Source organism: Phascolarctos cinereus, unplaced genomic scaffold (assembly GCF_003287225.1).
Source record: "Phascolarctos cinereus isolate Bilbo 61053 unplaced genomic scaffold, phaCin_HiC Scaffold_726;HRSCAF=1367, whole genome shotgun sequence".
NCBI lineage: Eukaryota > Metazoa > Chordata > Mammalia > Diprotodontia > Phascolarctidae > Phascolarctos > Phascolarctos cinereus.
The window spans coordinates 317,130,567-317,152,274 of NW_027556098.1; the positions used below are offsets into that span (position 1 = coordinate 317,130,567).

Here is a 21,708-nt window from a genome sequence, read left to right on the forward strand (position 1 = left end):
AAGTGTCTCAGAGGTCTAGTCTAACCACCTCATTTTACAGATGAAGATTCATTTTACAGATGGGGAAGATGAGAACAGAAAAGTTCAATGATTTACCTGTTGTCATACAGTATGTAATGGAGCTGGAACTTAAACCTGCATCCTCTGGGCTTATACCCATTGCCTTTTCCCTTCCAGCACTAACATCTATGAATAATGAGAAGTGGGGCTGTGGGGCAGGGTGGGGATGGGGGAGTTGGGAAGAATTTGTGTTCCCCTTGTGCCCAGGAAGTTGTAGGACAAGCCGCCTCTTTGGAAAGAGGGATGGGCAGAATATAACTTTTTGCCCCATCCAGGAATTGAATCTCAGAGGAAGTGGGGAGGTTTGGGGAGCTCAGGTGCAAAACTGTCCCCTGCTTCGCCACTTTCCTTCCAGTGTAGATCTGCCTCATCTCCCTGCAAAATAAGTGGCGATATCCCACTCCACTACACAGGGCTGTGTAGAACACCAAGATGACCCAACAAAGATGTGCCAGAATAATGAGAACTCGTCTTCATAAAGTGCTTTTCTCACAACAACCCTATGAAACAGGGATGATGATTCCCTTTCACAGAAGCAGAAACTGATGCTCCAGTGGTTTAAGTGATTTGCTGCAGGTCGCCCTGCTAATGAACATCAGTCAAGATTCAAGAGAAGACTATATTGTCTTTTGTTTTTACATCCCCTTCACTTCTAGAAATACTCTTCCCATGTTCCTTCCCTCCCTAGTGAGTCATCCTCTATAACAAAGAATGAAAAAGAAAGGGAGGGGGAGGCACTTCAGTACAACTAACAACAGAATATGATAACATATGCAATATTCCACACCCATACCTCCCCTACCTTTGTAAAAAGGGAGAGGGATGCATTTTCTCATTCTCTCAGGCCAAATGTGATCACTATAATAACAGCTTTCTGTTTTCCCCTTTTTTCGTATTGGCTGTAATCGTGGACACTTCCTTCTGGATTCTGCTTTATTCTGCATCAATTCATGTCTTTCGACGCCTCTCTGGCTCTTCATATGCATTGCTACGTGTAGGCACAGTGATATTCCATCACGTTTTTTGTGCCACAGTTTGCTCAGCCATTCCCTGATCGAGGGGCATCTACTTTGTTCCTTGTTCTTTGCCACAACCAAAAAATGCAGCTATTCAGAATGTCCCAAAAATCTCAGTGCAGTTTAAAACTCTTTTGTTTTGCTGTATGTGGAACTTCTCTGACTCTGCCCTCCCAGAAATACGCTTATTGTCAAGATGTCTCTGTCCGAGGGCATGGGTATTTTAGTTACTTTCTTAGCATAGTTACACATTGCTTTCTAGAATGTTTGGACCAATTTACAAGTGAAGCAATGTGCCTATATTTCTGCTGCCCCTCTGCTTGTATCTTATGCTGTTAAAACTCATGGCTCACTGCTCTTCTTCATTTAAAGAGCCTTAAAATGCGGCTAAGGGGCGCAGTGAATAGAGTGCCAGGCTTGAAGTCAGGAAGACTCATCTTGAGTTCAAATCTAGTTACAGATAACTTACTAGCTGTGTGACCCTGGGCAAGTCACTTAACCCTGTTTGCCTTAGTTTCCTCATCTGTATAATGAGCTGGAGAAGGAAATGGCAAACCACTCCAGTATCTTTGCCATGAAAACCCCAAATCAGGTCATGAAAGGTCAGATGCGACTGAAACAAGTGAACAAAATGCTTCTACTACTCCTCAAATGAGATAACATCTGTAAAATTTCTAGCGTGGCTCTGGGCACATAGTAAGTACATCATAAATGGTTGTCTCTTCTCCTTTTCCACGTGTGCCTTTTAGGCAGCCTTCCCTGATTTAGTAAAAGAAAGCTACAGAAAAACCTCCCAGTGCCGTATTTATAATAAATAGCTGTCCTAACCAGAACTGTCGGAGCTGGAAGGGATGATAAGGGACCATCTAGTCTAACCCTCTTATTTTACAGAGGAGGAAGCCAAGGCCCCCAAAATGAAAGTGACTTGCCCAAGGTCACTGAACAAGTTTATGGTACATCCAGATTTCCTGACTCCCAGACCAAGTGTCTTTGCACTGTACAGGATTCTATAGATTATATTTAAGGGAGAGAAATGGTCCCTTTTCCTATAAGGGTAGCTCAGGCCCTGGGATGAAGATATTTTAATGGTACAATAATATTTACAAATCATTTTCCTCACAAACTTCCCAAGAGGAAAGTAAGGCAAGTATTATTGTCATTATACAGATTAAGACACAGGCTCAGAGAAAAAGGAACATCTCTGGTGATCACAAGCAGTTAAGTATCAGAGATGACCCTCAAACCTAGACCAGCTGACTTTGAAGATTCAGGGTTTTCCCCAGTGCCACATATGCGTCTCTGTGCTTGTGGAGTTGAGGGTCCCGTAGGGGATGGGGGGCAAGGATCCAGGGATCAATCAATTAATCAAGCTTCTCTTAAGTGTCTACTATATGCCAGGCACCCTGCCAAGCTCAGGAGATATAAAAATGCAAGGGGGAAACAGTCCCTCCCCATAGGGAGCGTACATTAGCAGTAGACACAATATGTCAAGCAACTAGCATTTATTAAGCATCTGAGATGTTCCAGGCATTGTGCTAAGAGGTGAGGATACAAAGAAAGGTGAAAAAAAAAAGTATGCTGTCAAGGAGGTCCCAGCCTGAAGGGGGAAACAACGTGTAAACGAGCTGTGTATTTGAATACGTTAGAGATAATCACAGAAGGAAGGCACTAGAATTAAGGGCGATTGGGAAAGGCTTCTTGTGGAGAGTGGGACTTTAGCTGAGACTTGAAAGAAGCCAGGAGATAAAGATGAGGAGGGATATTGTTCCAGGCATGGGAGACAGCAAATGAAAATGCTGAGAGTCAGGATATGGAGTGTCTGTGCGAAGTTCAGCAAGGAGGCCTGTGCCACTGGGTCACAGAGTGTTTGGGGGCAGGGGGATGGTGTAAGGTATTAAAAAAAAAAACGGACAAGTAAGAAAGGGCTAGGTTATAGAGGGCGTGAAAGGGCAGAGAATTTTATATTTGATTCTGGAGGCAAAGAGATCCATCGGAGTTTGAATAGGGAGGTGACATTAGGCCTGATCTTTTAGAAAGATCAATTTGATAGCTGAGAGGAGGCTGAACTGGAGTAGGGAGAGACTTGAGGCAGGGAGACGAAGCAGTAAGTTGTTGTGAAAGTCCAGGTGTGAAATAATGAGGGCCTCTACCAGAGTGGTGGCAGCATCAGAGGAGAAGGGGGAATGCGCAGACACACACGTATCTATCTATCTGATTATGAGAATAGAAATGCCAGGACTTGGCAACTACTGCTTGGATATTGGAGGTAAGTGGGATGAAACAAGGATGACTCCTAGGTTTTGAGCCTGTGTGACTGGGAGGGTTGTGCTACCTTCCACAGTAATAGGGAAGTTGGAAAGATGGGAGAGTTTATAGGGGAAAGGAGATCCAATTCAAGATATCCAATAGCCAGTTGAAGATATGAGACTGGAGACCAGAAGAGAGGTTTAAGATGGACAGATAGGGGCAGCTAGGTGGCGCAGTGGATAGACCACTGGCCCTGAAGTCAGGAGGACCTGAGTTCAAATCTGGACTCAGACCAAACACTTGACACTTACTAGCTGTGTGACCCTGGGCAAGTCACTTAACCCCAATTGCCTTCAAATAAAAAAATAAAATAAAATAAAAAGATGGACAAATAAGTCTGAGAATCATCTGAATAAGATGGCTACTTTGATCTGAATAAGATAATTAAATCTCTGGTAACTGATGAGCTCATCAAGTTAAATAGTGTAGAGGGAAAAGTGAAGAAAGCCCAGGACAGACTCTGTGAGACTCTCCCATTAGTGGGTATGGCCTGGACAAAGATCCAGAAATGGAGGCTGGGGAAAGAGTGATCAGACAGGTAGGAGGAGATCCAGGAGAGAGCCACATCCTAAAAACCAAGAGAAAAGAGAGTATCAAGGAGAAGAGGGTGATTCACAGTATCAAAGGCTGCCAAGAAATACAGAAGCATGAGGATTGAGAAAAAGTAACTGGATTTGGCAATTAAGAGATCATTGGTAACTTTGGAGAGAGAAGTTGCAGGTGAACAATGAGGTCAGAAGCCAGACTGAAGAGTTAAGAAGGGCGTCAGAGGAAAGGCAGAGGAAGCACCGATTACAGGTCGCGTTCTCAAGGAGTTTAGCTGGAAAAAGAAGAAACTGTGGATGACAGCTAGCAGGGATGGATAAATCAAGTGAGGGTTTTTTGAGGATGGAGGAGATGTGGGCATGTTTGTAGGCAGTAGGGAAGCAGCCAGTAGACAGAGATTAAAAATAAGCAATAGAGTGGGGATGACAGAGAGGAGACAATCTGTTAGAGAAGATCTAATGGAATGGATTTACTTGGTGCATGAAGAGGATTTGCTTTGGCAAACACAGAAATATACACATAAATATATAACATAAAATTAAGATAAGGTAATCTTGGAGGGGATGGGGCATGGCTATGGATCAGGAAAACCTATGTGTAAGGTGGTATTTGAGCTAAGTCTTAAAGGAAACGAGGGATTCTAAGAGGCCAGGGAGAGGAGAGAGAGCGTTCTAAGTATGGGAGACAGCTAAGGCAAACTTACATGGATGGAAGTATGATACTCAAAGAGTATCATAGGGTAGATAGAGGGGAATAATAAGGTCTAAGACTGAAAAGGTAGGAAGGAATCAGGTTGGAAGGAGCTTTAAATGCCAAAACAGAGGATTTTACATTCGATTTTGAAGGAAATAGGAAGCTCTTGGATCTTATTGAGTAAGGGGATGGGATGGTCAGATGATTTTAGGAAAATCTCTTTGGTGGCTGTGTGGAGGAGAGTAGGTTGAAGAAAGGAGAGCCTGAAGTGAGTGAGGTCAAGTAGGAGGCCATTGCAATCGTCTATATGGGCAGTGATGAGAGCTGACCTCATGTGGTATCCAAGCAAGTGTTCTAGAGAGGACAAGTGAGACATGTATAGATAGAAAAACCAGTATTTGTAACTGATTGGTTGTATCAGCTAAACAAGAGGCAGGGATGACACCAAGGTTGTGAACCTTAGTGACTGGAAGAATGTGGTGCCTTCAGCAATAGTAGGGAAGTTCAGAGAAGGGGTAGATGTTCTTTATTTGGGACGTGTTGAGTTTGAGATAGCCATAGGACAACACATTCAAGACATCTAATAGGCAGTTCACAATGAGAGTCTGGAGCTCGGGGCGGGGGAGAGAGAGAGAGAGAGAGAGAGAGAGAGAGAGAGGAGAGAGAGAGAGACAGAGACAGAGACAGAGAGGAGGGAAGGAAGGAAAGAAGGGAAGAAGGAAAGAAGGAAAAGTAATTTGAAATGAATTAGAATAGAGGTAGTAACTGAACCCATGAGAGCTCACCAAGTAAGAGAATACAAAAAGAGAAGAGGGCCGGGAGGGACATAGCACAGTTATGGGGCATGCTAGGGATGATGATGAGTGATCAGATAGGTAGGCAGAGAATCAAGAGAAGAGCAGTGTTACAGAAACGCAGAGAGAGTAGAATATCCAGAAGGAAGTGAACAATAATGTTAAATGCTACACAAGGGTATAGAAGATTAAGAAGAAACCATTAGATTTGGCATTTAAATTATTGTTAGCTTTGGGGACAGCAATTTCAGTTGAGGGATTAGTTTGGAAGCCTGATATCCAGGGATTGAGAGGAGGAAGTGAAGTCACTTAGTATAGATGCCTTTTCAAGGAGTTGGAGTAAGGAAGGGAAGACAGACATAGGACAAATAGATAGTAGGGATGACAGGATCTAGAAAGGATTTTTAAAATATTTTTTATTAATTTATTTTGATTCATCACTTTTGATTTATCACCTCCATAAGCTTTTGAGTTTTAGATTTTCTCCCCCTCCCTCCCCAAGATGGCATACAATCTGATATAGTCTCCACATATAGATTCCAATTAAATATATTTTCACATTAGTCATGTTGTAAGGAAGAATTATAACCAATAGGAGGAACCACAAGAAAGAAGAAACAAAACAGAAGGAAAGAAAGCAAACAGTATGCTCTGATCTGCATTCAAACTCCATAGTTCTTTCTCTGGATGTGGATAGCATTTTCCATCGTGAGAATTTTGGAGATGTCTTAGATCCTTGTATTGCTGTGAAGAGCTAAGTCTATCAAAGTTAGTCATTGCACAATGTGGCTGTTACTGTGTACAATGTTCTCCTGGTTCTGCTCACTTTACTTAGCATCAGTCCATACAAGTCTTTCCAGGTTTTTCTGAAGTCTACCTGCTCATCGTTTCTTACAGCACAATAGTATTCCATTACATATACCACATGTTGTTCAGCCATTCCCCAATTGATGGGCATCCTCTCAACTTCAAATTCTTTGCCACCACAAAAAGATCTGCTATAAATATTTTTGTACATGTGGGTCCTTTTCCCATTTGTATGATCTCTTTGGGATATAGCCCTAGAAGTGCTATTGCTGGGTCAAAGGATATGCACATTTTTGTAGCCCTTTGGGCATAGTTCCAAATTGTTCTCCAAAATGGTCAGACCATTTTGGTCCAACTCCACCAACAATGCATTAGTGTTCCAATTTTCCCACATCTTCTCCAACATTTATCATTTTCCTGTTCTGTCATGTTGGCTAATCCAATAGGTGTGATGTGGTACCTCAGAGTTGTTTTGATTTGTATTTCTCTAATCCATTGTGATTTAGAGCATTTTTTCATATGACTATAGATGGCTTTAATTTCTTCATCTGAGAACTGCCTGTTCATATCCTTAGGAAGGATTTTTTAAAGCTGAGCTAAACAGGCATAGGCCACAACGAAGAAAACAGTAGAGAGTAAGAGATTGAAAATAAGTGAAAGAGTGGGGATGATGTGGAGAGGGCAATCTGGAGAAAATGGGAGGGGTCAAGGGTATATTTGGAAGAATTAGTCTTGGTGAAGAGAAAGGTCTACTTTTCATAAAAGGCTGGAGTAAAGAGAAAATAGTGGGGAATAATGTTGAGGGGTTATGAGATGAGGAGAAGGGGGACTCTTTTTGGATAACTTTGAATTTTTTTGTAACATATTAGGTGAGGACCTCAGTTCAGAGGGGAAAGGAGTACTTTGGGAGTCTTGAAGAAAGGATACAGTTTGTAGTGGATCCAGTCAGCATGGCATTGTGATTTCTTCCCATTCCATTCAGCATCAAGGGAGTAGGAGGGAAGAAGCAGGATGGTGGGAGTAATCTAGGGTTGGGGTTTGTAGGACAAAAGAACCAGGAATTTGAAAGTATAACATGGAGTTGAACCACTTCACCAAGAAGTTAAGATTGGAAGGAAGAAGAGTGTAACTAGGGCAAGGGTGATGGCCTAGTGTTACTGGAGTTCAGAGGGAATGTAAGTCCCTATGAAGATGGAATAGGTTTAGGATGAGTAAGGTCTAGGGAGAGATGAAAAGATAGATTATGATCATGTCAAAGAAATGTCAAGTTCTAGAACATAGATGTAGAACATTTATGAGTGATATCAAGATTTAAGGTTTGATCATCCCTTTGTGTAGATGGGAACTGAGTAGATTGAGGAACTGGGAAATTAGAGTATTTGAGTTATCATGGTTGCATTTCTTCCAGCTGCATTCAGCATTATAAATAGAAAGGAGTCAGATGATTGGAGTAAGCCAGGGTTGGGACCTAGGAAGGGCTGAGGGTGATAGTACCAGTTCTAGAGTAGAGGGAATTACTTGAGCCCTGACCTCAGAATCTCTGAGTAGAAAGGAACTGCAAAGGTCTTCTAGTCCCTCTAGATCAGGAGTGTTCAATCCTTTTTTGTCACAGATCCCTTTAGCATTCAGTCTGATAAAATTTATGGGCCCCATCTCAGAATTACACAGGATAAATAAATACATAAAATACATAGGATTACAGAGGAAGCCAATTCATTCAAATACAGTTATCAAAACTTTTTAAAAACAAGTTCACTAACACCAGGTTAAGACCTCCTGCCCTAGAGAGTGTCAGAAGTGGCATATATGTCAGTTTATTAGACTCTTGGGAACCCAAGATTCTTCCTCTCAAGTTCCTGATCCTTTTACTTTTCTCTTACAACAGTAAAACAGATTATTCTTTCCATAGAGTTCTAAAGAGCCTCAGGCTTTAAGGAGGGCCAATCCAATTCAATTACATCATTGTTGATCTTGGAAAGAGCCAATTGGTAGAGTACTGCAGTAAAATAGTGCCGATAGCTGAGGAATAAACAAATTTTGAGGAAGTAGGGGCAGGGCGTGTAGACTATTGTTATTAAAAATATTGGCATCGTTCATTTTTATATCACTCTGTTTCCAAATACATCCCTTTCCATTTCCCTACCTATCAAGACATCCCTTGTAACAAAGAATAAAAAAGAAAGAGAAAAAGAACAATTAAAAAACCCAACCAGTACATCAACAGTGTCTGACACAATATGCAATACTCCACACCCATAGTCCCCCACTTCTTCACCTAATGGAAGGAGGTTCAGTTTCTCATTTCTATTCCAGGGAGTACTACTTAAAAAAACTGTCTAAAAGTGTGACAGCAAAGGAGTTGGATAGCTTGAAGGAATAGCAGGGACAAGGAAAGGGAGTTTTAATGTTTTTGTTGTGTTTATGATTGGGTTGTTTTTTCAGGCTGGAGATGACTTGAGCATGGATCTATGATGAAGTGGCAGAATGAGAGATATTGCAAATACATGAAAAAGAGGGAGTGATTGATTCAGCAAGGTCCTGAAGGAGATAGAAGGGAGTGGATGAAGGCTACATGTAGAGAAAACATCAGAATGTACCTGTGAATCTGGAGCTTTTGAGTGTGCGTACACGTTCTCAATCCTTAATGCCTTGCCCCGTGCCACTAGAACTAGATTTTGGGGGGAGGAGAACAGAAATTACTGGGGACTTTCCACTCAAAATTTCTTCTTCCGTGAAGAAAAAAAAAGGCTAAACACTTTCCTACATATAGTAGTCCCAGGGAAGTTGGAACAGGGTGATCGTAAACTAGCTGACACAGGTTGAGTGTATTGTGTATGGTAGTGAGGATTGTTTTTTCCAGCACAACTTGGAACAGATGGCTGCTAAGGTCCCCTTCAGCTCTTGCATGTTGTGATTCTGTGATTCTGACTCCAAGCCTAGTATCCAGCTACTTAAAAAGGCTTCCCTAGATCCTACTGTTCCTATTGGCAGTGGTCCTATCTGTCTCCTTTCTTTCTCAGCTAAACTCCTTGGGAAAACCTTCTACACTCAGTATCTCCACTTCTCTTATTCTCTTCTAAACCCTCTGCAAACCGGCTTCTGGCCTCATCATTCAACTGAAGCTGTTCTCCCCAAAGTCACCAATGATAACTTTACCACCAAATAGGATGCACTTTTCTCAGTCCTCACTCTTTCTCACTTCTCTGCAGCCTCTGACAGTGCTGATCACCTTCTTCTCCTGGATATTTTCTCTAAGTTTTTATGATATTGTTCTCTCCTGGGCTCTTCTACTAACTTAACAGCTCCTTGTCAGGCTATCTTTCCAGCCTCCTTATATTTTATTCTCTTCCATTCTCCTCCATCCAGTGACACTGGCCTTCTTGCTGTTCTTTGTTCACAACACTCCATCTCCTGACTCTGCCTTTTCATTGTCTTCCATGCCTGGAATTGTCTCACTCCTCCCCTCTACTTCCTGGCTTTCCTGGCCTACTCAAAGACTCATCTCCAATCCCAGCTTCTGCTAGAGTCCTTTGCCTCTCCCTCACATATACCATTAGTACTTTACCTCTGAGATTAGTTTCCACTCAGTTTGCATATATCTTGTATGTATATTTGTTTTACATGCACTTGGAAGTGCTGGGTAATGGAGAGCATCATTAAGTCTTGAGATTGGGCATGGCCTATGTCAACTGATTGATAGAAGCCTGCCAAAAATGGGAAAGGCATGCCTTTGTGATGGTGAAAGTGTTAATGATGCAAATTATACTTAGAAGTGTTTCTTAGTACTTCCCACCCCCAGAGAACCAGTTAAACATTTACCAGACATGCTTTCCCTACATTTTTGGCAGGCTTCTATCAGTCATTTAAGTATAGGCACTAGGGTTAAAAATACAAAAAATGAAACAACCCCTACTCTCAATAAGCTCACATAAAAATAAATACGGCATGAACATAAAGGGAATAATAATAAACAGAGTAGTTAAATGCAAGGTAGTTTGAGAGGGAGGGCACTAGCAGTTGGAAGATCAACAGAGGCTTCAAGCAGAAGATAGTGCCTGAGCTATATCTTACAGAAGAGAAAGACTCTGTGAGGTCGAATGGGGAGGGAGTGCATTCCAGGCATGGGACTTAGTCAGTGCAAAGGCATGGAGATGGAGGATGCGATGTCCTCTGTGGGGAACAGGAAGAAAGCCAGTTACCTCATCGCCCAGTGAACAAGGGGAGACATTTCCCAGAGCTGACTCCTTTGACTCCTGAACGGAAGCTTCCCTAGGGGAAGGGGTAGGCACTGCCTCGGCTAGAACTTACTCAGGTCTCCCTTGGCGTTGGTCATGGTTGCCAGTGCTTCAGTGGATTCATGTTTCAGTTTGATGCTAAAATTTGGAGACATGTACAGGACTTCAAAGAAGAATTAGAGGAGCCATTCAATGCTGAGAGCAATAGGTTTTTATCTGGCACATCTTAGGAAAGGCATCTTAAGACAGCTAGGTGGATAGAGTACCAGGCCTGAAGTCAGGGAGACTTATCTTCCTGAGTACAAATCCAGCCTCAGACACTTATAAGCTGTGTGACCCTGGATAAATCACTTCACCCTGTTTGCCTCAGTTTCCTCATCTGTAAAATGAGCTGGAAAAGGAAATGGCAAAACCACTCCAGTATCTTTGCCAAGAAAACCTCAGGTGGGGTCTCAAATAGTTCAACAGGACTGAAATGACCCAACAACAAGAAGAAAGAAAGGCTGTGTGGCTTACCTGTAGCTACACAAGGCTAGGAGAACAAAGGAGAAGAATAGTACCCACCCCTCATACTAGGGCAGCAGCTGACATCTCTAAAATAGAATGGGAAATACAGAGAAGGGATTCATAACTAGGGCACCAAGGCCCTAAAGTCATAGGGCCATCTTTCAACAACTTTGAAAAGCAGAGCACAGCATGTTTCTTCTACTGTGTGACACCTGTGTACATCTGGTCTTTTACCCTCTTCTCTTTCATCATCCCCTTAACTTCCCTCCCTTCTCATTCATGGGTAGATCTCCTGGGTCCATCACTCCATATATGCAGAAGGGTCAGGGTCTGGCTAATGCCACTGGTGGTGGAGCACCAATACACAAGGCAACATCAGGAGTGGAAATTTCTATCATGGAAGTTTTCAGGGATAAAATAAGCTGAACAAGGGAAGGGATGCTAGGCATAAGAAAGGTGTATATGTAGAGTAGAAACAGTCAGTTCCAAGGAAGGCAAGGACCAGAAACCAGAGAGGTTTTCTGTATCATCAACATGGACCAGTTTGGTTGACTTTGTTATCTCCTTAAGGATCCAGAGTGGTATAGTGGAAGGCATGCTGGTTCTAGAGGCAAAGGACCTGGGTTTACTCACAGGGTAGCTTACTCCCTGGGTAACTTTGAGCAATTCACATAACTTCCTCAGCCTCAGTTTCCTGAGCTGTACAGTGATGGGAATTGACTTGATGGTCTCTAAGGCCCTGTCCTTAGATTATAAATCTATGGTATTCAGCCTTTTGTCTCTCACACCTCTTCTTCCTTCATTACCTTGATCTAGCTCAGTGAAGGGACTCCATTCATTCCCCTATCTAGTCTGTTCCCTTTGTTCTATAGATAAGGAAACTAGAGGTGAAGGGTCTTGCCCAAGTCACATGGCTAGTAAGCGTTCCTCCAGTTCTAGTCTAAGGTCCTGCCACTACTCAGTGCTGAGCAGCCAGTCCAAGTTTTTGACTGAGTCCAAGTTTTACAGAACAAATCCTTTAAGTAAGGGGATTTGTTCTGTGAAGTTTAGATTCAGTCAAAGCGACACACTTGAGGACCTAGAGGGCCACATGTGGATGGTGCTAAGGGGACAGCTGTTGAAGAAGGAAGTACACCCCTGGACACGGAGAAGTTTCTATTTGGAAGAAAGAGTATTGTAAGATAAGCCCAAAAGTAGGGGGAGGGGAAGGATAGAGGAATAAGCATGCCTTTATTTACCTTCTAAATTGCCTGCTCTAGTGTAAAACCAAAAAGCCCTTGGCTGTTATGGTATGGATCACATTTCCCTGAAAATAACCATAATGTTTTGCTGTGGTCCACCTGAGGCCATAATGCTTGTCTTGGAGCCTGCCTTGCTGGACTAGTCTGGCTTTCCAAGGACATTTTGTTGATGACAGATAGAGGAAGGGTCTTATACCTGAGTATTCCTGCCATAATCTCCATAGTCCATCCTTCATTACCTAGAGAGGATTTAATTTATTTTTATTGTTTTTAGAGTGTTCTTTGTAGTTATTGTTTTACAGCAGATCATCATAACTGCCAAATAATCAGCTGTGCAGAACAGTATATATAGTGCTTAAATACAAATGGGAGGCATGATTTTTTTTAAAAAAAATATGTTAATATAAATTTATGGTCCTACAAAAAAGCATTTAAACTAGATGGTCTAAGTTTATCTGCCTGCTTGGATCCACACCGTTGCGTTCCTCAAAATCAATAGAATCAATATACTGAATCATCAGCAGTTCCATTATGTGAATAATGGTTCACAATAAATGAATCTCTTTTTCTAAGAGCTTTTCCTGGCTTCTCTATCTGGCTTGGGTAAAAAGACAAGAAGAATTTCTTGAAGGTCAGTGGTCCAAAATGATTGGTATGGTTAAGTATTCTACATGATCTGTAGTTACTGTTTCCATTTTTAGTTAGGATATACTTAGATTACTCTCTTAAATTCGTTGTACAGGACAAACAGGAAAGCTCCACCCATGCCTCTAAGAACACTGGACCAGGCGCCCCTGAAGAAAGCTTTGCTACTCTCATTTTTGGCAATCTTCTTCCAGCAGTGATATATAATAACAGCACCTTTGTGCCCAGGCTGCATCATCATTGGCTGCCTTACCACATCAAAAGGATAGGAGACAGCCAGTCACTGATTGTGTGAACATCCAACTGATCACATTATGAGTGTTTCGGGGATCTGGGAGCCTACCTTCTGCTGTGTCATAGATTCCAAAGTAGGCTGCTCTGTAGATAAGAATGCCCTCCACTGAGACATGGAAACCTTGATATTAGCCAAGAATTCCATCACACTTGGTGATTTTCACCAGGCGTCTCGCAGGCCTTTGAATTCTCTCTCAGTGCCAGATTTCCCAACATCAGCTGCTAAGCAGGTTCTCACAAAATCCAAGGAAGAGACAGAGCAGAGAGAAGAGGTTCCAGCTGCACCACCAGAGGCAAGATTACCAGCAATACCTCCCAAACTGTGTGTACTTGTCCACTCCTCCCCAAAACCCCTGCTTATATTTATCTTTAAAGGCCAAATTAAGGGCCTGGGTGGGGAAAGATCTGATGACATTTGCTAAGCTACCTGACATTTGTTCCTCTGGAATTTGGACTATACTATCCATTATGCCTTGTACGGCTTATCAGCAGCAAATTTATTTGCTTGCATGCTGCACTTGCTATAGTAGTCTGACCCTTTAGATGGGGGCCACCAAAATTGTGGAGATAGCAGCAGTGATACCACCAGCCAGGAAGTGCTTAGCAAAGAAGGGGGCCTGTTCTGTCCTGGTTACAGAGAGGATAGGGGGTGGAGTTGGAAGCAGAGAGCCAATATGAGAGGGCCAAAAGCCAGAAAACACATTGCTGCCTGCGGAGCCCCTTGCCAAAAAAGATTTCATCTTTTTAATGTAATAAAGGGTGTCAATGTGTTGTGGCTCCCAGGGAGGCAGAATAGATACATCTTTAGTATCTTCTCCCCTTACCGTTTTCTAAGGGAGACTTTCATTCCTAGCAGAAAGGGGAAGAGGATTCCCCACCACCAACCAGATTCAGGCTAGAAGCTGGCCCCTCTATATTCCTCTGAAAGAGGGGATACCAAGTTAGAATTATATCTATCTGCTCCTTTAAATATTATTACTCTAGGCTAGGGGATATAATTTTAAGGTTCAATCTAAACTCCTAATCTCTATTTATAAAAGGAAAAAAAAGAGACTCAAACTCTGTATCTAAGATTTGACTTCCTTTCTACCAAATACCAGTTCCACATGAACATAACACAGAAAATAGCAAAGAAACCCTTTATCTAAGTCATTAGCAAAACAAAAATTAGTGAAAGTATATATAGGAGCCTGTAGACCAGACAATAAAGAGTGAGCGAGCTCTCCTTGGCAGTGAGACATCTCAGCTCAACCAAAAGAGAGATTCCCAGATATCACCTAAAGGGGAAATTCCCTGAAGTCTTTAATGTAACAAGCTGTGGATAGGGACTTGACAGAGACTGCCTACTCCTTTCACATCAGCTTCTTCCCAAAGTCTTCATCTCCCATCAGCAACCTGAAGAGAGATTGGCATCATCTAGCTTCTCTCTGAAAGCCAGAAGCCAAAGGAACTTGCTTGCTTTTTCTTTCTCTTTCTTTCTTTCTTTCTTTCTTTCTTTCTTTCTTTCTTTCTTTCTTTCTTTCTTTCTTTCTTTCTTTCTTTCTTTCTTTCTTTCTTTCTTTCTTTCTTCTTTCTTTCTTTCTTTCTTTCTTTCTTTCTTTCTTTCTTTCTTTCTTTCTTTCTTTCTTTCTTTCTTTCTCCCTTTCTGTCATTCTTTCTTTCTTTCTTTCTTTCTTTCTTTCTTTCTTTCTTTCTTTCTTTCTTTCTTTCTCCCTTTCTGTCATTCTTTCTTCCTTCCCTTTCTTTCTTTCCTTCCTTCCTTCCTTCCTTCCCTCCCTCCCTCCCTTCTTTCTTTCTTTCTTTCTTTCTTTCTTTCTTTCTTTCTTTCTTTCTTTCTTTCTTTCTCCCTTTCTATCATTCTTTCTTCCTTCCCTTTCTTTCTTTCCTTCCTTCCTTCCTTCCTTCCCTCCCTCCCTCCCTCCCTTTTTCTTTCTTTCTTTCTTTCTTCTTTCTTTCTTTCTTTCTTTCTTTCTTTCTTTCTTTCTTTCTTTCTTTCTTTCTTTCTCCCTTTCTGTCATTCTTTCTTCCTTTTCTTTCTTTCTGTCATTTTTTCTTTCTTCCTTTTCTTCCTTCTTTTCTTTCTTTTTTTCTTTCTGTCATTCTTTCTTCCTTCCCTTTCTTTCTTTCTTTCTTTCTTTCTTTCTTTCTTTCTTTCTTTCTTTCTTTCTTTCTTTCTTTCTTTCTTTCTTTCTTTCTTTCTTTCTTTCTTTCTTTCATTCTTTCTCCCCCACCTCCACCCCACCCCTAATGCAGGCACATGATACTGATCTCAATCAGTGATTAGAGAGTAAAGCTCAGGTTACAAATGGATTTCAAGTCTAAGGAAGGGAATTACCCCATCTCTGAGTGTCTCTCTAGGACTTGGGAAGTATCCCTGGCTTCATGGAGCTCATGTAGAGCAGCAGTTGCAGTCTTTCCTCCAGAACACCTTACCTTGCTGAAGAATTAATTCAGTATTCCAAATTTTCTTGTTAAGTGAAGACATTGTCCTTTATTCTCATAGCTGTAAGGGAAATCATACCTCAGATAAAATAAAAAGCACTGCGGCCAGGTCTCCACCACACTGAGTGATGCTGTTCATTTTTATTTTTATTTTTTGCACTGCATTGAGAAAACTTAGGATAAACAAGGGGAATACAGGTGGATAAACAAGGGGAATACAGGTTGATAAATAAGAATGGTACAGAGTTGAGCTAGCATGGCCCAATGACTCAGTTTGTAGTTGGAACATTCTGGGAAAAAGTTAACATTTGAACAGGAACAGTGATTATAGTGTACTGGGCAGATCCTTTCCATTGTTCTGCCTAGAGGCAGTCAAGTTTTTCATGGGACAGATCATTTCTCACAGACCTTCGTGGTAGTAATTTCTCTACAGTAATGCCAAGCCCTAGAAGCACAGCAATGAATTAGGCCTATGGTCCTGATTCCATAACCCAATATTCTTTACCCACCTGAGTTCAAATCTGGCCTCAGACATTTACTAGCTGTAAGTCGCTTAACCTCTGTCTGCCTCAGTTTCCTCAATTGTATAATAATTGGATAATTGTATAAAAATTGGATGATAATGATAACACCTACATCCCAGGGTTGTTATAAGGATCAAATGAGATAATATTTGTAAAGCACTTAGCCCAGTGCTTGGCACATAGTAAATGGCACATAATAAACGCTGAATTTTTTTCCTTCCCCATTCAGAAAGTCCAAGGCAGATAGATAGTAAGGTCTCATCAGTGGTACTTTTATCGTAATTCACTGATGTTCCCAAAAGAAACAAACTATTTCAGAAGGTTCCTCTTTATTTTTGTTCACCCATCCTCAAATAACTCAGCAACTATTTTCATTGCTTACCCCCGACTTGGAACATTACAAGGCCTACTAGGTTCACATCTTAGAACTCTGTCCAGACTTGGCTATAGTAAATATAGAAGGTTGATGTTTTACATTAAAATCCTGAACAACCCCCAAAATGTAACCCTGTTAGAGCATAGCTCATAACACAAAGGGCCCCAGTGTATTTGCGGGGATTTATCACCTCACTATTTTATTGCCCTCAATCAGAAGATCTAGAAACTTCATTGTGTGACACAACCTAGATATTGTACCCAACTCTCCATGCAAACACGGTGTTGATAAGGTTTAAAGGAGAGGCAAATAGAATTCTTTTTAGAGCTGATAGGAAATATGACTGAGCAACTATCAGTGAACAATCTTTCCCCAGAGGCTTGTATAAATTTAATCAGTTTGACTCATGTACTAGGTAGGGCTCCTAACAGTTGGTGCTTCTCACCACTCAGTCATGGCACCTACTGGCTACTCTCTGAAGCTCCCAAAATTGTGGCTAGCCTTTTTTTGTCTTTCTTTAAAAAAAAAATAACATGTTTTATTGATGCCATTATTAAAATATTACATCTAATGATCCTCCATCCTCTGTTGCCCCCTACTTTTCCAATTGGTTGGATCCTCCATCCTCTGTTGCCCCCTACTTTTCCAATTGGTTGGCTCCAGCCATATTTCATTTTGCTCTCTACTCCCTGGCTATCTTCATGTCAGCTGCCACAGCAAATGTGCCCTCTGCCCTGCTCGCCTTCCTTTCCAGTTCTGAAACAGCCATTGCTCTTGGAAAGGGTATGTTAATCTACTCCTCTGTAGATATACTCAACATCTCTTACTTTCTAAACTCTTGTTATCATTTGCCTATATGTGCCTAGCTTCTTGAGAGTAGGGACCATGTTTACTTTTGTATTTGTACCCTGGTGCTTAACACAGTGGTGAGTACATAGCAAGTGCTTAATTCATTCTTTTCACATTCTCAGGCCACCATCTTCTCTGTCAGGAGTGATTGACCACCAGTCCTCTGACATCAAGGTCAGCAATTTAAATCTGTCTGAGTTGGATATCTTTCAGGGTTGTTTCCCCTTACATTGCTGCAGTCATGCGCATTGTTCAGCTGGTCCTGCTTCTTTTACTCTGCAAATAGTCCACATCAGTCTTCCCAAGTTTCTTTGAATTCTTTATAGTTAATATTTCTTATGACAATGTTCCTTTACATTCATATACCACAACTGGTCCAGTTATTCCCCAATCAATTGGTACCTACTTTACTTCTAGTTCTTTCTACAGCAAAGTACTGCTAGAAAGATTCTTTCATCTTTGGGACTTTTACCACTGTCTTTGATCTTACTGTTTGACATATGTCCAGTAGTAGTATCACTAAGTCAAAAGTTAAGTACATTTTAGTGATTATTCTAGTATGGTACCAAATGGTTTTCCTGAATGGGTGGACCAATCCACAACTTCAACTATGCATTTCTATACTTGTCTTCTCATGCCCTGCTAACATTCACTATTTTCATGATTTCTCAGAGTTCTTAAAGACTGCATTTCTTTTATCAGTGGGGAAGTCTTTCATATAATTGTTGAAATTTGCATTCCTTCTTTTGAAAGCTCCAGCTCCCCTTTCCAGAGAACATGTCTTAGGCCAGGGGTGGGGAATCTCTACGTCCTCAAGTGTGGCCCTTCGACTGAATCCAAACTTCACAGAACAAATCCTCTTAATAAAAGGATTTGTTCTATAAAACTTGGACTCAGTCAAAAGACTGCACCCAAGGACCTAGAAGGCGACATGTGGCCACAAGGCCGCAGGTTCTCCACCCCTGTCATAGGCTCTTGACTCAGTACAACAAAGTAGTCACTTCAGGATTTCTCCATTGTTTCAGAAGACAAAGGCTTGCTCTGCATTATACCTTAAACATACCAGGAGGCCAGTTTTTTGTTTTATTGTCAGCAGGAACCATACCACAAGAAAAATCATCAGAAAGAAAAAATAAAACAAAAACAAAAGCCTGACCTTTTAGTACATTTGAAGTATAATGCTGAGCAAGCCTATGTCTTCCAAAACAATGGAGAAACCCTGAAGTGACTACTCTGCTCTTCTCAGACCTAAGACAGTCTCTGTCAAGGACATTATTATTCAGTCGTTTCAGTCCTGTTCAGTTCTTTGTGACCTTATTTGGGGTTTTCTTGGCAAAGATACTGGAGTGGTTTGCCTTTCCTTCTCCAGCTAATTTTACAAATGATGAAATGGAGGCAAACAGAGTTAAGTGATCTGTCCAGGGTCAAAGAGTAAGTGTTTGAGGTCAGGTTTGAGCACAGGTCTTCCTGACTCCAGGCGCAGTGCTCTATCCACTGTGCCACTTAGCTGCCCAAGGACAATTTGATTGGGACAATTTCTTCCCAAGCTCCTAGACAGTATGTTTTTTCCCCATGCAGGGCTTCTGAAAGCCTAAAAGTTTAACAGAAGTGCTCTTCCAATCTTCCCAAGTTCTTTTAAATGCAAGTGGGTTGTTTATTTAAATTTTTCAGGGTATATCCATATGCAAAATGTTTCAAATCATTTATAATTAGAGAAATGGAAATTAAATCAGTTCTGAAGTTCTGCTTCACACTCATTAGATTGGCAAAGATGACAAAAGAGGACTGTTGGAGGGGTTGTGGGAAAATTAGGCACATGAGTGCACTGTTGTAGAGCTATCAATTGGTATAGCCATTATGGAAAGCAATTTGCAACTAGACCCCCAAGGTTAGTGAACATCAAGTAGCACTTGATGCAGCAATACCACCACTAGGCTGATACTTCAAGGAAATCTAAGAAAGAGGAAAAGGTCCTATATGTGCATGAATATTTATAGCAAATCTTATTATGGTGGCAAAGACTTAGAAATGAAAGGAGTGCCCATCTATCAGGGAATGGCTGAACAAATTATGGCATGAGAATATAATGGAATACTATTGTGATATTTTTTGTTTTTTAAAAATTCAATTTTATTTTATTTTTGGTTTCAAATTTTCTCCCTCCTAACTTATTGAGAACGCAAGAAAAACAAATCCCATTACAAATATATAAATGTATTTATATGTATAAGTATGCAAAACAAGTTCCTGCATTAGCCACACTCCCTCCCCCCCCAACAAAAAAAAAAGCAAGAGAAAGAAGGAAAGAAAGGAAGGAAGAAAAGAAAATGTTTTGATCTGTACTCTGAGACTATTACTTCTCTCTGGAGGTAGATAACATGTTTCATTATGAGTACTTTGGAATTATGTTTGTGTTAGAGTTCTTAAGTCTTTCAAAATTGTTTGTTTTTATGATGTCGATATTGTGATAGAAATTGTTCTCCAGGTTGTGCTCATTTCACTTTACATCAGTTCATACAAGTCTTTCCAGGTTTTTCTGAAACTATCCCCTTCATCATCTCTTATAGCACAATGAATATTCTTGTGTTGCAAGAAATGAAGAAAGAGATGATTTCAGAGAAATCTGAGATAACTTGTATGACCTGATATAGTATGAAGTGAACAGAACCAGCAGAACAATTTATATTACAATATCAACATTGTAAAAAAAACTATTTTGAAAGACTTAAGAATTCTGGTCAATGTAATGCTCAATTATGATTCAAAGGACTGATGATAAAGAGTCCTGCACACCTTCTGTCAGAGAAGTGATAGACTAATATGCAGAATGAGAATACATTTTTGGACGTGAAAAATATGCTGATTTGTTTTGCTTAGCTATGCTTATTGGTTATAAGAGTTTGATTTTCTTTTTCTTTTCCTCAGTGCTGGAAGATAAAAAAAATGCTTAATAATTGAAAAAAATAAAATTTAACTAAAAAAAATCCTTTGGGTTGTTTCCCCTTGCCACATCTGAGATACAGTGGATGAGCCTCCCACTAAGAATATAAGGGAAAAAAATTAAGTTCCTCGTATATAACAACAACAATAGCATCAATTAGCATTTATATAATGTGTTAAGGTTTGCAAGCTGTTTTACAAATATTATCTCATTTGATCCTCACAACAACCCTGGAAGGTAGGTGCTCTTATTAGCCCATTTTACAGATGAGGAAACTGAAGGAAAGAGAGGATAAATGATTTGCCCAGGGTCATACATCTAAATTGTCTGAGGTCAGACATGCTCAAACTGAGGTCTTCCTGACTTCAAGTCCAACACTCCAACACTGTGTCACCTCGCTGCTTATCAAGAACAACTTCATAATTGCTATAAGAGCTGTCCCAAAGGGCATGGTTGGCTTTTGGAGGTGTATACTGAGGTCCTTTTCACTAGACTAAATCTTCAGGCTGAGGCTGGATGATCATTTGTATTTTCAAGGAGAACGCTGTTCGGGCAATTTGGAGAAGATGCTCTCTGAGGTCCCTTCCCACTCCTAGATTCTGTGAACTCCCTCTTTTTACAGTAGAGAAAACTAGACCACAGAGAGGTGGAGTGATTTGCTCAAAGTGGCAAAGATAGAATTCCAGTCTCCTAACTCTCAGCCCTTTGCTCTTCCTATAACTTTTGGGCAGGTCTATTTGCTTTGCTCTGCTTAGATTCTTTAGTTCCTGGGAACCTAGTGGAACAAAGTGTTTCAACTGTCACCTCAGTACAAAAGCCAATTCACCAAGGAATGAGAATAATCCAGGCGATTCTCTACATTGATATAACTCATTGTTCCAAGAACTCAGCCAGGCCCTGTTTGTTCTAACTTCACTTTAATTCAGAGAAGGAATACAGATTTATTAATACCTCTCTTTCTACACCTGGGGGTAGCTCAGGCATGGAGAAATGACGTGTCTTCTTTCATGCCAGGGAAGCACACTCAAACATCCATTAGCCCACCCATCCATCTATTTGTCAATCTAACCCAACGAGCAGTTTTTTTCTGTATTTTCTTTTATCGTGAACTGAATCACCAATGAATAAAAATATCAATATGCCCAAAACAAGGAGAAGACTAAATTTGAACTCTTGAACTTCTTTTATGTATATGTACAGTTTTCTTAAAAGTATATATTAAATTTAGTGTATATATTTAAAAAAATATAAAGGCATATAAAATAAATATATAATATAAAATATATTAAGAGTACATATTAAGTTAAATGTGCCATTGCACTCAGTACTGGGAATACAAAAACAAAAAAGAAAATATAATTCCTGTCCTCAAGGAGCTTACATTTTACTGATGGGTGCAACATGCCAACAAATAAGTTTATATAAGACCAT

General features: G+C 40.7%; 1 pseudogene; it reads right to left on the minus strand.

Annotated features, from left to right (window-relative positions):
* Positions 1 to 12,918: 12,918 nt before the first annotated feature.
* LOC110210719 (ADP/ATP translocase 3 pseudogene) lies at positions 12,919 to 13,885 on the minus strand (annotated as a pseudogene).
* Positions 13,886 to 21,708: the final 7,823 nt, after the last annotated feature.